Source organism: Heteronotia binoei, chromosome 9 (genome assembly GCF_032191835.1).
Source record: "Heteronotia binoei isolate CCM8104 ecotype False Entrance Well chromosome 9, APGP_CSIRO_Hbin_v1, whole genome shotgun sequence".
Lineage (NCBI taxonomy): Eukaryota > Metazoa > Chordata > Lepidosauria > Squamata > Gekkonidae > Heteronotia > Heteronotia binoei.
Window position 1 is genome coordinate 24142518 of NC_083231.1, and position 18345 is coordinate 24160862.

At 40.9% G+C, this 18345-nt stretch overlaps 1 protein-coding gene across 1 annotated transcript in view; it reads left to right on the plus strand.

Moving 5' to 3' along the window:
• The window catches only part of GABRA2 (gamma-aminobutyric acid type A receptor subunit alpha2), a 108641-nt gene that overhangs the window by 64871 nt on the left and 25425 nt on the right, over nt 1-18345 (plus strand). The window lies entirely within an intron of this gene.

Here is an 18345-nt window from a genome sequence, read left to right on the forward strand (position 1 = left end):
TGAGGGAGGGGTTAGATTAGGGAAGTGTGCGCTGTGTGTGTGTGCTCTCTCGCTGTTTCTCAGGTCTATTTGCCTTATGCGTGTGTTAATTTCCAAACAAGTGTTGGACTCTTGAACTCAGCAGCATTCCATTCAAGTAAAGTATTCTATCCATCATGTACCATGTGCTAGATAAACATGGGTGAAAACTGCTGAGGGGGTTGAACCTCTGAAAGTGCAGTACAGGAGAACTGACCCGGCTGCTCTGGTTTCCAGATACTATGGCATATGACCAGAGAGCACACATGGTCAACCAACTATAATAGTGAAGTTAGAATTGCCTAAGCTGCAAAAGGGGCACATAAGTATAGAGTGTGTGTTTTCCAGTTATGTGGAATGGAAGTAACTGAGATTTCTTATGGATACTCTCTCAGGGAGCTTGAAGCAGAAGAGCAGAGGTACCACGTCAGTCATTTCCTTACCTAGAATTACAGGTCCCCCAGAATTACAGGTCATCTCCAGAGTGCAAAGATCAGTTTTCATGGAGAAACTAGATACTCTGAAAGGCGGACTCTATAGCATTGTACCCCACTGAGGTCCCTATCTTCCTCAGGCTCCATCCCCAAATCTCCAGGAGTTTCCCAACCTGGAGCTGACAACCGGTGGCTGTGGTGGGGGGGGGGCAGGACCTGGCCACCCTAATCTTACCAGTGCCCACTACCAGCTCATACCAGCTTAGTTTCACCCATGGGTGGAGGCCTCCTAAACAGAGTCCCTCAACAGACAGCATTTTCAGAAACTGCAAGAGATGGCAGTGGTAGAATTTCTTTGAAAGGCACATAGAGATATCCTTACTTCATTTCCCTACAAAATAGTGGGCATTCTTTTATTGCACCAAGAGTCACCAGCTATCAATCCAGGATATGGCAGGTGTCTGAGATACCAAAGTAACACTTATAGATTTGTTTCCAGTAGTAATTACTCTTTCAACCTTGAAGAGCAAAACTCAAGCCTGACCTAGTGTCACACTAACAGAATCCAATTACAGCAGCATGGTCTGTCAGGCACAGCTGAAGACAGAAGACCCTGCAGGCAGCTTAGGACATGCCTTTTAAGTAAACTGCAGCCTGGCAGCTTGAGGAGGTTGCCATCAAGGAATCCATGAAACTCTGGGCCAGTTATAACACTTCTCATGGGGATCACGTGGAAAGCTAAAGTTAATTTCCTACTGGAGTAAAGGTTTAATTGAACATGCTGAGAGACAGAAGCCATCAATGCTGTATGGTATGCAGAAACGTTTATTTGCAATAAGAAAATATTTAGATTTGTTAATGAACATCTTATTCAATGGTTTGAGTATCTTTAATATAGGGACAGGACCTTCTCTTGATTGACCAATGGGTAGACTAAGCATACCCAGACTGGATGATCCAGGCTAGTGCAATCTTGTCAGATCTTGAAAGAAGAAGAGAAGAGATTGGATTTATACCCCGCCCTTCACTTGGATTCTCAAGAGTGGCTTACAGTCTCCTTTCCCTTCCCCTCCTGACAACAGACACCCTGTGAGGTAGGTGGGGCTGAGGAGAGCTTTTTCAAGAACTGCTCTTGAGAAAGCTGCTCTTTCAAGAACTGTGACTGATCCAAGGTCACTCAGCAGGTGCATGTTGAACCGCAGGGAATCAAACATGGTTCTCCCAGATTAGAGTCCTCACACTTAACTACTACACCAAACTGCCTCTCAGAATCAACCCTGGTTAGTATTTGAATGAGAGACCACCAAGGAAGTCTAGGGTTGCTATGCAGAGGAAAGCAATGGCAAACCACCTCTGTTAGACTCTTGCGTTGAAAACCGTATGGGGTCACCACTAGATGGTTGCAGCTTGATGGCACTTTAAATACACACAAATACAGACTAAGTATAGGAGCTTTACCAAGAAAGGGTACTGGATTGGTAACAACTGGGCATGACCAGATTTTGTCTCTGTGTGGTTTTTGGAAGTCTGCTGTGTCCTGAGTTCTTCTCCTTAATTTCAGCATAGGAAGAACTTCCACCATTAATTCTGAAACTGGAACGTGTGCAGTTTGTTCTTTATCACAAATGAACATATATTAATGTGCTCATATATTTGAGTTCTTCCAGAGTTTTTTTGTGCTGACTTTTACAGATATGCACCGGCAAAATGCCATGCAAAAAGAGAATTTTTGATAAACTGTTCATACAGATCACATCAGGATTGTTTGTTCTTTTGCAGCAGTTTAATATAGTGCACATACTTATATGTAACTTAGAGGAGTTTTTAAAAAGGCCCACATTTCAGGAACATCCTTGAGCAGGATAAAAAAAAAAATGGGTTGAAAGGGGAATTAGCTTGCTGGCAGGAAACATATTAATTGGTTGACCAAAAAGCTTCAAACAATAAAATCAGGAAATTCTATTTTCAGCATCTGTTTTAAAGTATTACTATTTAAGAGAATATGATGTACAAGATACATGAATTCACTGCCACAGGAGGTGGCGGCGGCTACAACCATAGCCAGCTTCAAGACAGGAATGGATAAGCACATGGAGCAGAGGTCCATCAGTGGCTGTTAGCCACAGTGTATTGTTGCAACTCTCTGTCTGGGGCAGTGATGCTCTGAATTCTTGTGCTTGGTGGGGAGCATAGCGGCAGGGCTTCTAGCCCCACTGGTGGACTTCTTGATCACAGTTTTTTTGGCACTGAGCGACACAAAGTGTTGGACTGGATGGACCTGATCCAACATGGCTTCTCTTATGTTCTTATGATCAACAGCATACTTATTTATAAATCAGGACCAAATGTGGTGTAGTGGTTAAGAGCAGTGGACTCTAATCTGGAGAGCCAGGTTTGATAACCCAGTCCTCCTCCACGTGCATGGAGTGACCTGGGTGACCTTGGGTCAGTCATGGTCAGAGCTCTAACTTGGGTCAGAGCTCTATCAGCCCGACTTGTCTCACAGGGTGTTGTGGGAAGAGGAAGGGAAGGAGATTGTAAGCTGCTCTGAGACTCTGAGTGAAGCACAAGGTATAAATCCAATATCTTCTCTTCTTCAGATGTCTATTATTGCTCTCCATTGAAGATCTTGCAGATACGCAATAGTCTAGGCATCAATAATGTTGTTTGTTTACACAAGGAGCATAGTTTACCTCTTTTCCTGCTGTATCTTCTCGCTTCCTTCTTCTACTACTTTTCCAATCCCCGCAGTGTTCTTTCCTTTGTCCTCTTTTTACTTGCCCCGTATTTTTTATTTTCTTGTTTTGCTGAATTTTAATGTATGCTTGTTTTTAAAACAAAATGAGAGTGGCAAAATAAATAACAATGATAAACAATATTTGAGATTAACAATTTCTGTAACACAGGTTTCAGACTATATGTAGTAATATCAAGATGATCACTGTAGTCATGGTTGTGCATTGGTTAGAAATACAAATGTGGCAACCGGTATCATATCTGACAGCCAAATGACATGTGACGTTATGGCTTTGTCACTGTATCCCTCATTGCGTGTAATTTAGCCTCAGTCTTGAGAGATGCCTTGTGTATTGGTACTGTAACACTGGGAAGGGGTTCTTTTTGTTCACACACATGTACACATGACTGTACACAATAATAATAATAATAATACTTTTTATTTATATCCCGCCCTCCCCGCCGAAGCAGGCTCAGGGCGGCTCGCAACATTACCCAATTCCGCAGGGCCTGTAAGATAGCCCTCTTCCGGCTGGCCCACAACTAGCTGGCACTGAACACTGAACATCGAATACTGAACCTGAAATTGAATTTGAATTGAGTGTAGCTTTAAGACCGCTGTATGATTTTAACGTTTATGTACATAACAAATGCCTAGATTTTTAACTATAAATTATGAAATGTTAATTTTTAATGCTTAATTTTATATTTTTATGTTAGTTTTACATGTTGTAAGCCGCCCTGAGCTACCTGGTGGGAAGGGCGGGATATAAATCTCAGATAAATAAATAAAAAAATTAAAAAAAACATATTAGTTCAATACAATACAATAAAATCATATAATTCAATAAATACTACATTATAAAACCATCGTTTAAATCAACATTCCAATTAAAATTAACATTTATGCTGCTATTTCCATGAAACCCCACTGATGATTTTAGCTCCATACTTTGCCAGACTTTTTCCTTATTGGGACTAAAAGTAAGGATGATACAATATTTGCAAAACATGTTCCCAAAAGGCCAGTTTCTCTCAAGGTGAATACTGTGTTGGATGAGCTGTTCACTCTTTAAAACCAACTGAATTGCAAGATGTTTCACAGTGGTAGTGGCTTGAACATGATGGCTGGACAGGTAGCCACCATTGGTGCATGCCCACAGTTTGCTGGCATGCTTGGATTACATATACCCCTGGATTATTGAGGGCACTCGTGGATTATTCAATATCAATTCTATTAGAAAGAGTGTGTTCATTTATTGCTTGTATGCCCATGCAATCAGTGATATTTATAATATTGTGGCATTCATAATGTTGGCTCATGCTTAGGATTGCAAGCCATGCAGCTTTTCTCCTCCACCCACCCACACTTTGACAGCACCATTTTTGCAATATATATATGTGTGTGTGTGTGTATGTGTATGTGTATATATATGTGTGCCTGTGTGTATGTGTGTATATATGTGTATGTGTGTATGTATATATATGTGTGTGTGTATATATGTATATATATATATATATACACACACACACAGAGGGCTTTTTTTGTAGCAGGAACTCCCCTGCCCCCCCCCCTCAATGTAGCCAGTCCTCCAAGAGCTTACAGGACTCTTAGTACAAGGCTCTTGAAGGATTGGCTACTTCAGGGGTGTGTGGCCTAATATACAAATGCGTTCCTTCTACTTATATATGAATTTGGCATGCAGGGGGAAGTGTAAGAACTTGTATCCTCAACATTTCTTGTGTTAACAGTTTAGAACCACACACACATTATTTGCAAATGCTGCTTGCAATTCATTCACCATTCGTTCTCAAATTCAGACAAAGAGGTGATTTGGATAAAGGCAGCCCAGTGGGGATCACTTTAGGTTAGGGTTGCCAAGTTCCCCCGGCCACCATTGTGGGACACCACTAGCTCCAGGTAGGGAAACTCCTGGAGATTTGGAGGTGGAACCTGGGGAGGACAGGGATGTCAGTGGGGTATAGTGCTTCCAAATCATCCATTTTCTCCAGGGGAACTTATCTCTGTAGCCTAGGAATGAGGTATAATTCTGGGGGATCTCCAGGTCCCACCTAAAGGTTGGCATTCCTATTTACAATTGTGGAAAGGGTGCAAGAGTAAATAGTTAACTCTTTTGCTTCCTAGCACTATGACTCAAATCCATAGCAGACTCTCCCTGGTGCTTGCTTTTTGAGGCTGACAGGCACACCAAGGAGGTCCCCAACACCCTTTGTCCCTAATGCAACTCCGTAATACATCTAGTCCCATAGTTGGCCATATCTGTAATTTTTGTTACAAAATGGCCTGTTCTCTTTAAGTCTTCAGAAATGCACATATTTTATTTGCAGTATAAGTTCCTTTTCATCACAGAAGTGTGCTTATTTTCACCAGATAAGCGTTAAATGATATGCCAGTTCAATTTGTCCAGGACAGTTCTTGTTATTGGAAGGTTTCTTATTTTAATTTCCTAGCCTCTGTTGAAATAGCACATACTGAACTTTAATAGGCATTGCGAGTAGGATGCTGGCCGTAGAGCATATGTAAGGTTTAGCTTAAGCAAAATGATTAAAGATGGCAAATTACTCCAGTGAATATCAGGATTTTTCCCATGTGGCAATGCTTTGCAGTTTGTTTTAATAGACTCATTGACTGGGAACAGTTGGCTCAATTTTTGCAATACATGTAAGTGTGAAACATGTTTGTTTCTGTTTTGTTTTTTAATCTAGAGCGCTGGGTGGAGAATGCATTTGGCAGCATTTCACACATGCTTTGCTTGGGTGTAAATGGGACCCTAAGAGACACAGCAATGGAGACTGGAATCCTGTTTAGCATTTATGAAAAGGATAGCTCTCAAGAGGGCCCTTATGGAAATGAAAATCTGTGACTCAAAATGACAGAGCCAGAGCCATTAGCCGCAGGACTGTTTGCAGATAAGTAGTCAGCTATATAAAAGTGGTTAAATGTTTATCAGTGTAGCCCTAGCACATGAACCAGCTTTTTATTTTGCTAAAAATTATATACACTAGTAAGGTAGAACAGCCAATTTCTAAAGCCACAGGGAAAACCTTTAAATGACATGTTATATACATGACATGTTATATCTTTCAGTAAAAGGTCTGAATTCATAAATAGGATTGCACACACAGATTTGAGAAAACGGAATATTAATAGCTTCAAATAGTTCCTTTTTTAAAATAACTTCACATTCTGTTTGTAAGCAGTGGGGAAAACAAATATTTTCTTCAATGAGAGTTGCTGTATGATTACCTAGGCAACTTCATTTTATCCTTTAATTTTTTAAATAGGAAGTTGGGGGGGTGGTTTGAAAGCAAAACATTGTTATTTGGTAGTATGGCTTTATTGAGTGTTCATAGCCCCCGCTTAGACCATTACTGTCAAACATGCAGCCTGCAGGACACATCTGGTCCCTACAGGGCTCCTGTCAGGCCTGCAGGCAACTGGCTATTGTCTGCTTCCTTCTCTCTCTCTTGCTTCCTGAGTCTCAGCTTGCTTCTGAATCTCAGCTTGCTTTGCCAGGCTCTCTCAATTGCACAGGAGCTACAGAGCTTGCTTTGCCAAACTCTCTCAATCACACAGCAGAGCTACTGAGGCAAGGCTCTCTTTCTTCCATTGACTAAGGCTCCTCCCTCTTCACGTCCTCTTATTTGCCCAGTTCCCTCAATCGCATGGAGAGATACAAAACACCTTTCAGATCAACAAAGTTTTATTCAAGATATGAGCTTTTTGCCTTGTTACACAGAGAGGGTATGTTTGTGTGTGTTTTGTTGGGCTTGTTATGCCAAGACTCTCCTGGGTGCAGTTGGGCTTGCCTTCACTTTATTGCCGTTTTCATGCCCTCATGATCCAGTCTTTCTCAGTAGGAAAGCATGCAAACTATTTAGATGAGGAATAACAACAAGAGAGTGAGGTGGATTAGGCTGAGAGTCTGTGTCCGAACCAAGTTCACCTAGCACATTTTCTATTATTTTTCTTTCACATTTTCCTTTTATTTTCTTTAATTGATTGAGGATTTTGAACTTAGACTTCACAGATAGTAGGCTGATACTGACCACTATACATGACTGTCTATTCTTGCACTGCCTCATAGGAGTTGCACTTATTTCTCTGGGGAAGACTATAGTATTGTAGACAAACACATAGCCCTCAATCTGTGCCATGGTGCCTTCACATAGTTTTGACCAGCACATGAAGCGACTTATGTACAAAAGCTCACAATGCCCAGACATTTCATGTTTTCCCCTTGGTCTTAGGCTCAAAGCATTGACCATGAATGTAATGTAATGTCAATAAATCAAAAGTAGGTTTGCAACTTACAGATACATACCTAAACAGCATACTCAGGATTGCTACAGCACGAACATTGTCTCCAGATTTTGATGCAGTAATTCAGAGCAAGAGATGTCAGTTGTCAGAGACTGTTACATAAACAAAATATTGTAAGAGTGCTGTTTTTAAATTTAAAAAAATCTTTAACTGTGTTTGTCTGTGCCCTTTATAAAGTTTACATCTCTGCTATCTGGCATTACATTTTATGACACACCTGGCCTGGCTTGACAAGGTTTAATTTTTGTCAGATCTGGCCCTCATACCAAATGAGTTTGACACCCCTGGTTTAGACATTTGATTGTAGGAAATGAATATTCAAATCCTTGACCACATGTAGAATTTCATGGATAGCCTTGGGCAAGTTACTGCCTGTCAACCAAACCTACTTCATATAGTGCTGAGAATCTAAAACGCTTATCCAAGGAAAGTGGGTGGTCCATATATAACCTAGATAAAGGTGCAAGTGACAGTTGAACCTTATATAAATAATTCTTTATCATATCCCCCCCCCCAGTTTGAATTCCTGTTACAGCTGTTCATTATAGCTCTCAAAAAAGAAAACGCCTATCATTGTGACAGGTGATAAAAATGGAGGGAGGAGTAATATACTACAAGGTAAAACTCCTTCCTTAGCTGCAGAAGAAGCATTTTTTAACCTTGTTCATCTCCATTCTGGTTTGTAGGCAGCTCAGTATGTCCCAAGAAACAAAAAGAGAAGCACTGAAAACAAGGTTGGCCATTTCCCTAATGCTGACCTTTCATCTACATTGCTCTACCTCTAGGTTTCAGTTTTTTGATCATAGAATGATGTGACAGAGATATAAAACTAATCCAAAAACAGGATTTTGTATCAGCTAAATGTAGGGCTCACAGTGCCTAATAAGTACCTATTTGTTTGAATGGGATGGATCTAGACTAAAATGGCAATTCCTACCGATTCCAACTTCTTGCTGCTTACCTCCCTGCCACTTGTGTTAGTCCACAGTCCATTTGTGTCATCCCCCCCACCACCTGTGTCAGTCCAATTTGCAGAGAGCAGCAGACTGTCATGAAAGAGGGGTGGCAAGAAAGTCCCCTACTGCTGATAGAAAATTTAGTTTGTATCTACAGTGCTTCTAACTTGGTCCTGAAGTGGATTTTGGCTGTCTGTGTTGCTTTTTCCTACAGTTTGTGTTTCTCCACATTCATCATGTGCACACAGGGTACCACATATTTTTCAGGTAGGGTTGCCAGCCTTCCTCCCCAAGAGCATTTTGAGAGTAGAGCCTGGGACGGGGAAATGTCACAGATATGTGATGTCAGATCCAGGTGATCATGTGGTAGAGACATCACAACATCTGTTACACTCTAGGACAGGGGTGCTGAACTCATTTGTTATGAGGGCTATATCTGACATAAATAAGACCTTGTCAGGCTAGGCCATGTGTGTAATAAAATGTAATGCCAGGTATTGGAGATATAAACTTTATAAAGGACACAGGCAAACACAATTAAAGATTTTTTAGAAACTAAAAATATGTTTATAAGATTAGCATTGTCTGTGCTGTAGCAATCTTGAGTATGCTGTTCAGGTGTGTGTCTGTAAGTTGCAAGCTTGCTTTTGATTTATTGACATTCATTACAGAAATCTCATGGTCTATGCTTTGAGCCTAAGACCCAGGGGAAAACATGAAAAGGTTGAGGATTGCGAGCTTTTGTACAAAAGCTCCTTCATGTGTTAGTCAGCCAATGGAGGAAACAGAGGCTTTGCTCTATAACTTAATTGAGCAAGCCTGTCAAAACAAGCTGCAGTGCAGAAGGAAGCAAGAGAAAAAGAAGGAATCAGGTAGTAGTGAGTTGCTCACAGGTCTGATAGCAGCCACTTGAGGGCTTGATCCGGCCCTCAGGCCACGTGCTTGACACTCCTACTCTAGGATTTTCCCAAGTCTTGATTATCTTTACCAGATGCTTTCCTGGATGCAATGTCACAGTGCTCACACCATCACATCCCCACACACACTTTTCCTCCTGCTCCATAGATCCATCATGGGGAATGGAGCATGGGAGAAAGAGGTTGCCTGCTGTGACACATCTTCTGAAATACTGTAGTTTAATTATATCCAAATAATGCACTGAGGACCCAAATAAGGTCTCAAAAAACATGCCAAAAGAAAGTTTAGGCTGAATTTTAGCAAACATTTTTATGCTTATAGAGAGATTATTGTGGTATTCCAATGCTCAGTTTCCCCAAAGAGTTACTCAAAATTGATAAAATACATTGAAGCCCCCTTCTTTTCCCCCCCAGAGTCCAAGTTGCCCTAGCTTCCTCCCTCTCCAGTTGTTTAGAACCCCACAGGCAGGCCTCAGATTCAGCAGGAGCTCACAGGAGCACAGCTCCCGAACCTTTCTGAGGGTTCCTCCTCTCCACCTACCTTGTCTATTGAATAGTAGGTACAGCTGCATAACAATCCCTGGGTTAGGAGAGTGGGCAGGCAGCCAGCCACCAGGAGTTTTGCCAGAACCCCAGCATCCCTCATTAACCCTTGGAGAAACCCATGCCACCCTTTCTCCACTTCTTATGTGATTTTGGGCAGCAGGTGGCTTGCTGGCCTTTTGACTGGGGAGGGGGCAGGCCAGAAGAGCCCCAGGTACGGTAAGTAAGGCCTGCTTGTCTGGCTGGATCTCTAGCTAGCCCAAGCAGGCCTCGCTCGCCTGGGGCTCTCCTTTCTTGCATCGGGTTGCTTTTGGCAGGAGGGTGGCATATGCTAATGAGTTTTGCTAATACAAGGAAACAAGAGGTGACTGGGTACTAGGAAAAACAAACTGGTGGGGTTACAATTAAGCCCTCTCTTCCTTCCCCATTGAATGTGCCCCTGTTGTGGGCATTCTGCAAAAGATAAATGGCTGTTGAGGCTTGATTACACATGGCCACAGGGTAATGCGTAGTTTGCCTTTCAGACACTGCTGAAAATGCTAGTTCTCTCTCTCTTTTTTCTAAATCCAGACTTCCTTTTAATAGCTGCATTGCAATTTTAGAGAGGTGCATTAGCAATAATACATTGAGTCAAAGGTGAAAGTTGGAAGAGATATAGAGGAGATGATTTCAACTTCATTATGTAGAATAATGGGCACTAACAAAAGGAAGGCAAAGTGCAAGGATAAAGCAGATCGCACCTTTGGAGATTCAGCTGTCTCATAGCTGTTTTTATGAAATGTTTAAGCTCGGTGTTGTGATGAAAAGCCCTGAAGAATTACAAAGAGGCCAGTGATGTAAATGCATTGTGACATTAGCCGGAGAGAAAAAGCTGTGTTCACTTTTAGAAAAAGAAAATAAAACTACTCCCTCCCCCAAATGCAAAACAACTGAAAAACAGGACCAAGAACTCTGAATTGTTAATCACCATAATTGTAAGCGAAAACATATAACATTAAATACTAATTTAAGCTGATAATTTCTAAATCTTCCGTTCAGTTAGGAAAATGTATAAATGCATAAAGGAGTGGTGGTGGTAGTTTCCATGCCCCACCTCGAAGTTGGCAGCCCCTTAACAGCACAGCAGGATTTGATTAATAATTGGTGCCCTTGGAAGTTTAGGTGGAGCTGAAAAAACACTGAAATTGTGCTTAGTGTTGTTGGTATTACTGTCAAAAAGAGGTCAGTAAAAAAAAATCACGTGAGTTTCAGCCTGAGGTTGACCATCTTGAGAATCATTTTCAGGGGTGTACTTGGGGAGGAAGGGGGGTAGGTGGAGAGCTTGGGTCACAAAGGAGTTCTACAGGAACACTTCTCAGAGTTTTTAGCTGAAGCTATCCAGAGAATATAAATAGGTGTTATGTATGTGGACTCAAGTGAAGACTGAATAGGGTGTTCCTGCCTGGCTCATTGGAGCCATAAGAACGGAGCCTGGGGACCTGGGAACAATGGGCAGCAGGATCCAAATCCCTGCTGCCCTGCACCAATCACGAGCTCCCCGCTGGTTTGAATGATCCAATAACGTGCTTGTGCAGGGACCCTGAGTTGTATATAGTTGGCTCCATTGGTCCAGTCTTGTTAGTGCAGTCTTCCTTATGCTGTACTCATTAAAGAGCTGATGTTCACTACCTCCTTGCCTCTTCAATGCATCGAACCCACTATATTATAATGGGTTTTTTGTTTCTTCCATGAATAGAGGCAATAAACCCCAAGATCTCATAACGAAGTTGATGTTTTTAAAAGACTAGAGATTTTGCTTTTTAAAGTATCAGATATCCTAGATACGAATGTTTCAAAACATGACTGCTAAAACCTTACTCTATGGAAGTAACCTTCCGTCCAGCTGCAGAGGTGCTTGTTTAAAATATATTGGAGGAGGGGAGGGAGCAGTAGCTTAGTGGCAGAGGGCAGGCCCTCCCACCAGGCAAACTAGGCAATTGCCTAAAGTGCCAGCCTTCTGGGGGTGCCAGATTGGGTGCCCCCCATGTGACTTGGTGACATTATCAGTGCTGGGGTGGAGGGGCGTCAGAAGTTAGCTTTGGCTAGTGTGCCAGAGAGACTAGGGCTGACCCTGCAGAGCACCTGCGTTAAATGCAGAATGTCCCAGGTTGAATTCTTAGTATGTGGCAGAGCATCATATCCAAAGGTAGGCATCATAGATCTCTACCTTACAGTCAGTTCCCTATAAGATTGCTTACCCCCTCAGTTCCCTATAAGATTGTCTACCAAAAAAAAACCCCAACCCAAAACCCTTCTACTCCAATTGCTACTGCCCTTTCGCTGCAGATCCTTTGGCTTTTGACGTCAGATTACACTGCTTCCACTCCAGTAAGAATACCAACAAGGGAAGATCAGAATGGCTCTAGGGGTTGTTAACAATTCTTTATTCTTGCATTGCCAAGCTGATCTTCTTCCACCGCCTTTCCCTTTACATGTCCCTTCCTTTGTTCACCTTGTCTTTGAGTTTGTATGCCTGACGGCAGGGCCTATATCCTATTTATCATTTATATACTGTTCCTGCCATTGCCATTGTGTTTGGAATTTGAATTGGGAGACAATTTTTTGTCTGAAAAAGCAGAATCACAGACAGCATTACAGGATTCAGTTGTCATACTTCAGTGTTGTAGACCCATATACAGTGCAGTTTTAGAAGAGTGTCATCCTCTAGGAAACAACTAAATAGGCTTTTAATCTGTCTCCTGCTGTTGCCGCCGTTCAACAGTAGGTGAAGATTTTTCTGTTTCATTTGGTGTCCCCTCAGTGATCCCTCCTTCTCAACCAATGTTTTGATTGTTGTTTTTATGTTTTTGTAAGTATTTTAGCTCCGGTTTTAATTGTTTTAATGAAATGTGTGTTTGGAGGGGTCGGTTTTAATGGTTTTAAATTGTGTTTTTATTATGTGTGTTTTGATTTGTTAGCCATTTTGGTGGTCTTTGTGAGGTAAAATACATAAAAATGTAATATACTTGAGATCATTTGCTTAAGGCTAACATTTGAAGTGTTCACATTTGATGTGTTCTTATAGGATTACCTATTGCAGAATTTCACAGGTAGGATGGAAGGTACAGAATAGAAAAGATATAGAATCATACCCACCCACTCTTCCTCATTGTCTCCTTTTACTGCTCCTTGATGTAGTCAGCGCCTTCCTGCTGGTGGCCAGCATTCTTTCATTTCTGTTCCCTCAAAGAAAGATGGAGATGCAAACTATCTTGGGGGCTTGCTTAGCTCCTGGTTAGCCCTTGCTTTCAGAACATATCTGTCATCAGTAGATATGTGCTTTGGATTGTGTTTGGTTGTCAGTGATTGAAATGCTCTGTCATATTCCACCCAGTCTTCATGGATATGCAGATACAATTGTTTTTTTTTCTTGTGGAAAATATGCCTAAAATATTAACAAGCAATGAGCAAGGATTTCAAGTAAGAAACATCTTGAGATCTAATGATTCAAATAATTCACTGATGCAACTCTTATAAAATGGTATTCACCTTGGTTTAGAGAAAAATATTTCAATTATTTATATAGAAAATTTATATCCTGTTTTTTCCCACCCAAAAAAGGGCCAAAGTATCCATCAGCATATAAAACCTCTAATACTGCTGTAACAATTGTAACAAAACAAAACAAAAACAATATCCACCATTTGCTATATTGGATATTGGATTTATATCCCGTCCTATACTCTGAATCTCAGAGCCTTCACAATCTCCTTTATCTCTCCCCCCCACACACACAACAGGCACCCTGTGAGGTAGAGAGAGCTCTTACAGCAGCTGCCCTTCAAGAACAACTCCTACGAGAGCTATGGCTGACCCAAGGCCATTCCAGCAGCTACAAGTGGAGGAGTGGGGAATCAAGCCCGGTTCTCCCATATGAGAAATATAAACCCGGCCATCCAACTTCCCATCTACAAATCAGTAATGATTCCTCATACAGTCAACACCCAGTTTAACAAATCCTTCCAAAACAAAACACATTTCCTCTAAAAGGTTGTAGAAATTAACTTTGCGTCTTCTTCTATATTTGAGAATCAAGACTCCATGCTTGGTTCAAAAAGGAAGTAATTGCTGATTTTTTAAAAAAAGACTGTGGGTCAATAATAAATGTACTTTGGGATCACTTGTGGTCCCTACTGGCATCAAACTCAATATCTGAACGTTTCCAACTTTGAGTAGAGAAATTGATTTAACAGAAAACAACAGTGTACTGTACAAAGGTCTTCTGTCCTCCATTTTATCCTCACAACAACCATTTTGAGATAGGTTAGACCGGGAGTGTGTGAGTGGGCCCAGGTCGTCCTGATTATGTCGTATTTCAGGTTTTATATGGAAGTTAGAGACAAAGAGCAGTGAGGAGGAATTTGTCAGTGAGTTGAATTTAAAGATTCACTACTTTCTCTTACTGTGCCTCCATAGCAGGCCTCGGATTCAGTGGGAGCTCACAGGAGCACAGCTCCTGAACCTTTCTGAGAGTTCCACCTCCTCCTGAGAGTTCCACCTCCTTGTCCATTGAATAGTATGTGCAGCTGCATCGCAATCCCTGGATGAGCTCCACCACCTATTTTTCTACAAAATGACCCCTGCTCCACAGTATATTGTAATAGAGAGATACATGCATTCCAAAGACTCAGATAACAGTCAGAAAAGTCTGTCTTGAATAATAGGGTTTTTTTCCGTGGGGGTGGGGGCAGGCATGGCTTTTATATTAACTGGCTCTTTTGGCTTCATCATGGACATGTTTTTGACACTTAGCTGCATTTCTATATTATGAATTGCTTTTAAATCAAAGCAAGATATAGCTAAATTAGAAAGCGTTATTATTAAATAGACGTGTGCTCGAGGTCGAGTAGATATAAAAATAATATGGAGAGCAGTTGTGCTTTTGAAAATGCCAAGTCAAGTTTGGATTGCTCTGTAAGTAAATAGATACAAAATCTTCATGATCGCTGAAGGTGTAATCCAAAGGTCACTAATGTCAACTGGAGACGTCACTGGTCTTACTTATTTTGTATAAATAAATTCAGAGTTATCTGTTGCTAGTCTAAACATATGGATTGTCCTTTCTGGTTTATTAACCATAGGGGATGAAAGAGTACTTCAGAGAAATGTACATGCAGGTAAAATGAATCAGTTCACATTGCTTTTCCAATACACCATATACAATCAGTTCACATTGCTTTTCCGATACACCATATAGAAAATAGAAGACAAGTGGGGGAGTTGGTATGAGCTATTTTGAATGTTATTTGATACCATTCAGGGCCACCACAGTGGCTAACAGAGTAAAGACATATACTTTTTAAAAATCTTTAAAACCATAAAACCAAACAAAAGCACATCATTAAAACCAAACTAAAATACACATCTAAAAACATAAAATTATTTCAGGGGCTTTTGAATATGTTTGTCTAAAGCTTCCCTGTATTGAACCCGTGATTTCATATCTTGAATTTGGGATATACTTTATCAGTGTCAGGCTGCCCAGCTGGATTCCATCTTGAAGCTTTCACAGAATGTCAACCCATAATTACTTGGTGAGGCCAGCAAGATTTCCGTTGCCTCTTTTAGTGCTCCTTTGCTTTTGAACCCATTGGATCTCAGGAAACTTCTGATTTTGACCACTATGAACCAAGGGCAGCATATGGGAAGTGGAGACAAGCATGGCTTGCATCTGATGTTTTCTCGTAGAACCTGCTCTTGCTGAGTCCAGGGTGGGCTGTAGACAACTTCTGCAGCCTGTCTTTAGGCCAGGTCCACCACAGAAGATAGTGTCCCTGTGCACTAATAAGATGAGCTTGTGCCTTTTGTGAATGTTAGGAGTCTTAGTTTTGACGTCAAAAGATAGAATTTGCGGAATGGCTCTGTGATCAAGCATCTCTGCGAAACGTGACCCATAAAGTCGACAGGCACATAAGGAGAAGACTGGAGCCTTTGGAGCCATTATTCTAGGGGCCTTGGATTTGCTTCAGCAATAAGAAGGACTATGAACTCACGCTCCAAAAGATAGTTTCAACGAGGAACCTCTCTATAAAAATTGTATGGAGCAGTGGTGATAAAATTGGTTAGAAATTTGTGTTGTGAAATCCACCCCCTTTTGAAAAAAAAAATTTCTGTACTGTGTATAAGGTATCTTTGTAAAATAAGAAAACACTCTTCAGGTTTATAAATTCTTTATTGTTTATATACACAGAGGTGTTGATTTTGGTCTGTAATATACTGTGCTGCTACTTTGTTTGTTACCTGTTTGGCACCCAGGCAAGGCTAACTTCTGCCCCCCCCCCCCAGCACTGATAATGTCATTTAGTCACATGGGAGGCACCCAGTTTGGCACCCCCAGAAGGTTAGCGCCTTAGGCCGTTACCTAGTTTGCCTAGTGGCAGGACCGGCTCTGGCTGGTCCTAATTTATAGAAGGACCCTGAGCTTCTGAGCAGGACTTATTCAGCACAAAACTGCTGAATTTGAGCTAAAGGAGAGATATCATTTATAGCGAAAGAAAAGAATGAGAAGGATTTCCCCCCTACTCCTGACTAAGGTACTCTTATTCTGAAAATGTTTCCATTCTTTCCAGACAGCTGAAACTGAAGTTCACAGTTGCATAACTAGAAGTAGCACGATGGGAATACGTACATGCAGTGCTTTTATGCATGTGCTCATATTAAAAGATAACGTTTATGCATTGCAAATTAAAAAGAAACCCCCATTCCCTCACTTTTTGCAATTAGTCTTCTATTTACTAGAAAGCCGGTCATTGCCTTAGCAACTGGCAAGGAAACTGAACTGTAGGTAACTTTGGAGTGCAGAGAAACCATTGTGAAAGAAACACATCAGCCAGTAAGATATAGTTATGTAAGCTTATCACTGTGTGCGGATTGTTTTAATGAGGGAAATAAATAAATCAACAGCAACATTTCACACTGCTTAGCGAGATTTAATATATGTGTTGTTGTTTTTTAATATATTTGTAATTATTGTAAAGGATATGTATGCTATTAAAAGGCCTGAATCAACTCTTTAACAAAAAAAAATAATTCTTAAAATTATTATGGTTGAAGATTGTATTAACTGTGGCAGAAGCCAGATATATGATTGTGTTTATATGAGTAAGCAGCTGGTGTATACATATAGCTCTAGCAACTGGTGTATATATAAATAATATTATATCCTATTTTCCTTGCTGATGTAGCTACTACATACAGCAATGTCAGCATTGGAAGAGTTGTGTGTGTTATGTGTGCATGTATGCAAATCTATCCCACTGAGAATATCTACTTAATGCAAACTGAGGAGCAGGGTCATGTACTAATTTAGCCACTTTTACTATTTTCTATTTTTAGATACTACTTTAGCTATTCTTCTGCTCTGACAGGCAAGCAAAACAGTATTTATGCATAATTCTGTTTACAAAGGAAGTACATTAGGATAAACTGTTATAAAAGGTGTTTTTAATTTGGAAATCACCCTTGTATTCTGCAGTAAGTTTTAAAAGCTATATAAAAAGCATAGTAAAACACTTATGTTTGTAAAATGGAGGTTATTACCTGTAACCATTAGTATTGATGTCTTATATTGATAGCTGGTGTCCTAAAATGAGCTCATCTACAAAGTTTCAGTTATTCATGGAACTCTTCATGATAATACTGCTGGGTACTCCAGAATAATCTCCCATAGGCAGGAGCCTACTGTATGTCTGCAAGGGGTTCCAGGATACCTGTTGTCCTCCTAAAGCAGGAGACCTCCTGTCCCTTGCTGGCCTTTGTCACCACTGTTCAGCTGAGTGGTGAGAGAAAAATGGTGGTGGTGGGGGGGAATGAGGCTGATTACTTCTGGTATGCCTGGAAGTGATATAATATTATCATCAGTGATGTTCTAGTATTTGGTCAAAACTCTATGGTTAAATCAGCAAGGGCCCCCACACAACTGGTCAGTCTTCTGCCAGTTGCCATCCTCATGCTCATAATACTCATACATAAATTCCATTCAGCAAATGCCCTACTTATCCCTAAAATTTTACTTTTGGCCCATCATTGTCAGCCTAATTAATTACTCTCTGTTCTCTGTTCTCCACTGGCTGACTCTAATTCTTCTGTGACACTCATAAATAAACCATTAATATATTAGTTCTAGGCACATTGAGAAGGTGGAGGAAGCAAGAGGTTTAGTACTTCTTTCTATTCGGCAACCAGCCAAATTCATAGTTTGTATTTTTATGTTACTTTATTTATTGTTTACTACTAGGAGGAGGAATGAGGCCCATTGAAGAGAAAAATACATTAGGCTCTAGAAAGAAGCTCTGGGCAAGTGTCCCCCCACCCTTGCTGTCTTCCCAGCCACCCAAGTGAAGGCATTCACTCCCCCC